The sequence below is a fragment of the Hyposmocoma kahamanoa genome, unplaced genomic scaffold (assembly GCF_003589595.1).
Source record: "Hyposmocoma kahamanoa isolate Upper Pololo Valley unplaced genomic scaffold, ASM358959v1 63, whole genome shotgun sequence".
In the NCBI taxonomy this organism is placed as follows: Eukaryota; Metazoa; Arthropoda; class Insecta; order Lepidoptera; family Cosmopterigidae; genus Hyposmocoma; species Hyposmocoma kahamanoa.
The window spans coordinates 8,868,525-8,874,024 of NW_020653851.1; positions in this window are offsets into that span (position 1 = coordinate 8,868,525).

Genomic DNA, 5,500 nt, shown 5'->3' on the forward strand with positions numbered 1-5,500 from the left:
GGACACCAACACTGATGTTTTTTTACTCGTTATCTTAGCCATCTTCCATTCAAACCATTAACATGTTTAACCATTTAAATTAAAATAAGTACATACGCACCACACACTTTAAAATAATGAAACAAAACCAAAACATGCAACAAAACATAGGTACACGACAGTTATTTTGAAATGTTTGTTTTTTCTTGTATCTATAATGGCTACAGAACGCTACGTTAACTTGATTCCAAGGTAAGAAAATACTATATAAGCTTAAAATTTGTCGAGCATTACATTACAAACTACCTCCCTCACCGGCGAGCATTCGCCTGTAATGTAACATTTATGATTCATTTTTGAGCATTACATTATTGAATTACGAACTGCCTCTTTCACCAACGAGCATTCGCCTCTAGTGTACTACATAGAGTACATCAAGTTTAACACTTTGGACTTTGGACCGTTCTTGTTGCAAAATGAAGCCAATGAAGAATTTAATTGAAGCCTTTAGTGTCAAGCTTGATGTGCTCTTGACCCTGTACTAACCAAGTAGATTTCACCAGAGATGTGCGAAGTAGCAAGGCGTGCGTCTGTTAGAAAAGTCATATTTGAGTCTACTAATTACTAGATTCTATTATAAGGATGCTAAACATCTTTGAAATTCAAAAGCATAATTTTAGTAAACCTAATTTATTTCTTTTTGAGGGTAGTACAAAATGAAATGAACCTAGTAAAAATCTGCGAACTAATTTTAAAAACAAAAATTAAAAGCAGTATGACTCAGTTCTTATTTATAAAGTTGGTATAAAACAATAATGTTTGTAATTTAGTTGTAGTAAAAAAATATTTTGAGAATAACAAGATAAACAAAGTAAAAGTAATAGCACTTCTAAAAGGATGGATTTAACGTATTAGAAATTATAGCTGTGCTAATAAAAAGAAATTGATTTAAATGGACAAGTTACAACAACAAGTACTTATAACGAATTGCAAAACTAATCACACATTTAGGTACGTACCTACATAAACTATGTCAAAGCGTAGTAACGATAATTTACATTATATTCATATTAGAGACAATACATATATTTACACAACACAATTAGAATGTAGCAATGGAACAAGTTACAAAGTAGGTAGGTACTTAACTTTAGTTGGTTCTCGGTTCGGCACTTTATCTGTCTCCTCCAGCTTTACATTTCTTTTTATACCCTTCAACTTCTTTTGAAATTCATTCATACATACATACTATTTGGACCAATCACAAAATAATTATTGTTTACATTTGTACAGTGCTGAAGAGAATGAAAGCTTTTACCTAATGATATTATACTGCTTTTACCTAACAAGTTGTTGAAACATATTTTAAGAACTATAACAAATATAGGAACCTCATAGTTGTCTTAATTAAGCAAATATCATCAAATTTATACACCATATTATCGGGTGCGTTAACTTAATTCACCTGAATTAGTTCAATTTTAGTCAACTTAAATCACCTGGGTGCCGTTCGATCACAGAGCAGTATTGCTAGACTCACTTTGGTTGAGCACAAGTAGTAAATGTTATGAATTACAAAGGTCTAAAGTAACAAAGCATTTAATAAATATTATACAGTAGGTACTAAGAAGGTGTAAAGTAAAAACTTCAAGAATATTTTAATAATAATAATAATTTATTTATTTGTGAAAACACCGGTTATATAGAAGCTGACATGTACAAAATACGTATAGTTTCACTGTGTCCGGCCAAACAGCTCACAACTCAGCATGGGTTCGTTAGAAGACGTTCTGCGGTCTCAAATTTGGCTGTGTTTGCAAATTATTTACTAAATGAAATGGAAAATGGAGGTCAGGTTGACGTGGTCTACACTGACTTCGAAAAAGCTTTTGATCGTGTGGACCACGACATCCTCCTCCGCAAATTAGAGACATTAGGTATCCACGGAGACTTACTTCGTTGGGTGCGATCTTATTTGACCAATCGTTCTCAGGCTGTGGTCTTGGGAGGATTTAGGTCCGATTACTTTACAATTCCGTCCGGCGTCCCTCAGGGCTCACACCTTGGACCTCTGTTTTACAACGCCTATATTTATGATATTAATAATCACATAATTAACGCTAAGAACTTACTCTATGCCGACGACAAAAAGATTTACATGCAAGTCCGATCCGCAGCTGACTGTGAGAAATTACAACAAGATTTAAACAATTTGTACAATTATTATAGTAGTAACAGAATCACAGTCAACGCCAGTAAATGTCAATGTATAAGTTTTACTCGTAAAATAAATCCAATTGTATATCCGTACCATTTCAGTGGTACCGCTATTGAGAGGACCCACATTGTGCGGGACCTGGGTGTTTATTTTGATTCCAAAATGCTTATGTCTTATCATTATAACAGTATTACTAACAGGGCATATAGGAATTTGGGCTTTGTTTTACGAACTTGTCAATCGTTTAATTGTGCGACCACTTTAAAATTGTTGTATTCGGCATATGTCCGTAGCATATTGGACTATGCTAGTCCTATATGGTCACCACTCTATAGTGTTTATATTAATCAAATTGAACGAATTCAAAAGAGGTTCCTAAAGCATTTGAATAATAAATGTAGATTAACCGATTTTCGTTCACCTTACGTTGATATCTGTCGCACATACAATTTGTTAAGTCTCCAGGAGCGTCGAGAGTTGTTGGATATGGGTCTTTTGTTTGATGTACTCAATGGTCGTTTGGATTGTCCAGATTTATTACAGCAAATAAGTTTTCGAGTGCCTGCCCGTCGTACCAGACATACGTCTCTTTTTCATGTACCATTTCACTTTACAAACTACGGCAAAAACTCTGTGCTCACAAGATTAGTTACTGGTTACAATAAATATTTCTGTGACGTTGATCCCTTTGTAGATAAAAAGCATTCTTTCCAGTCAAGCATTAAAGAATTAATTTTCAAACGCGATGCGTAGGTTCACGTAATTTATTTTATTTTGCTCATTTATTTATTTATTCATTTCTTTTATAGTTATAGTTTGATATTTTTATAATTTTAGAAGTATTTATGATTTATGATTTAGTGTTAAGTTGTATTCATATGTAGGTATAGTGTATAATACTTATTAATATTAGGTTTTATTGTGTATAGTAAGTATTGTTTGTATGTAAGTGTACATATTTAGTTTACTTAGTTTGTTTCACAATTATATGTATGTATATAATCTGTATAATTATTTATCACGCTTATAGACACCCCGTGCTCTGTTTTTATTTTAATGTATAAATCGAGGATAACTGTTACTGGCTTTGTAGTATGTAATTAATTTTTTGTAACCTATCATTATTGCTGTTGTTATCCCAAATAAATAAATAAATAAATAAACAGTAGCCATACAAATATTGAGGGTATATATACATTCACTCACATGCACTTCGACAGACCAAACCTGGTGTAACCATGGTGTAACCTTAGAAGGTGTAACATGGATTTAATAAGTCGGTACGAATTTAAACGGGATGATAGTTTCATGGATCGATTTAAATGGTAATTAGATGTCAAAATAATATTGTAATATGAATAACGTCAATAACGTCCAATGTCAAAAATTAGACAATGAATTTAGGGATTTATCATTTAAAAATTCAGACACTGTATTTTTGTAAGTCAATGCACTGTATTTTTATTATTTAACTACTATTTAACTACATTATTATTAGTCAATACCTTGTTGAATTGTTTTTTAAATAGCATAACGTTTTTCTCAGATCTTAGTGCTTCCGGTAAATTGTTGTAAATTTTTGGCGCCATTACAAAAATACTTTTCTGCATGAAGGTAGTTTTACAGGCTTTCAAACAAAGTTGGTATTATTTTGTTTTGTATCGTGTCATTTTGTTTTGTGTCATATTTGTATGTCCGAATATACACGGCAGTTTCGTAGATATAAATTGAAGGAACAGTCAGTAGTCGAAGACCTTTAAAATATGGTTTGCATCTCTTTAATCGACAAATTGTTCTGACACATCTTTTTTGTGCCTTAAGAACCGAGTTCACATTAGTTGCATTGCCCTAGAATATTATACCGTATCTTAATATGGACGAAACATAGCCATGGTATGCTTGAATAACCGAGTCTCATATGCAACTTTATATGCATAAGTGTTGAGTTTAGTGTAAATACTCTCTAATTGTGCTTTCCAGTTAATTTTGTCATCTGTATACCTAGGAACTTTGTTATATTTGTGTCTCCGATGTGTGTCCCTTTGTACTCTACGTTTATCTTACTTGCTATTTTTCTCATGACTTTTGTTTTTCTAAGTTGATTTTTAAATTATTATCTTCAGGCCATTCTATTAATGTTTTAATTTAAACTTGTATTTATTTCGCTTTCTTTAATATATGTCATTGTACAATCGTCCGCATAGAGCACCATTGAATGATGGGATGCTTTAGGCATGTCAATAATATATATTAAGAAGAGCAATGGCCTCAAAATACTACCTTGCGGTATAGTGTTACTTTATATAGTGTTACTTTAGTATCAGAGTTATATTCCATTTCCGTTCTTGTTCGAATGTTGATTCTACTAATTATGGTCAACTGAGTCCATCCTTTTAAATATGATTTTATAATTTTATGTATGTTACCTCTTACACCATATGAATAAAGTTTATCATGTAAAATGTCATGGTCTACGTAGTCAAAAGCTTTTGTCATATCCATATATATATATATATGTATATATATATAGTAAACCGTTATCCATTTTTGCACGTATTTTCTCTAAGAAGTCATAAATAGCTAAATTAATTGAACTGTTTTTTCTAAAACCTTTTTGTTCTTTACAAAAAAAATCATTTGCCTCAAAGTAACCATATAAATTCTCATAAATAATTTTCTCAAACATAGGAATGAAACTATTTTTCCGGATTTAAATCGCGTATATTTGTTTTTTCAAACAAACCGACGTTTCGGGCCCTTTACAGGTCCCATGGTCACGGTTGACTGTTTTCTCAAACACTTAAGAAAAAACTGGCAGTAGTGCTACAGGTCTGTATGATTTCATGAGTTGTTTATTGCCATTTTTGTACATGGGTTTTAGAACTGTTATTTTCAAATTTTCTGGAAATGAACCCTTTTCAATGCACATATTATTTATGTCACTTAAGATAGGAGAATTACATCCGTGCATACGTCATCGTATATTGTTAAATATATCCTGAGGAACTGTAGGTTTCATAAAAAAAGACCAACATGTATTTTTACTCTTTACTTTTGAATACGGTTGTACTTCTTCTATAAAGTAGTTATTCAATTTTTGTGCTATTATTTTAGGATTTATTACCAATCCTTCCTACCTTCATGTTGTGTTCTGTAATACACATGACATCTACAGATTTACCGCTGTTCGTTAATTCATCTAGCTCCAATATTAGTAGTCTGACTTATATAGTCCGTCAATATTTTGGTGTACAACATTTATGCTATTAGTCACGAAAAAAATTGTCACCATTTGCGTTATAG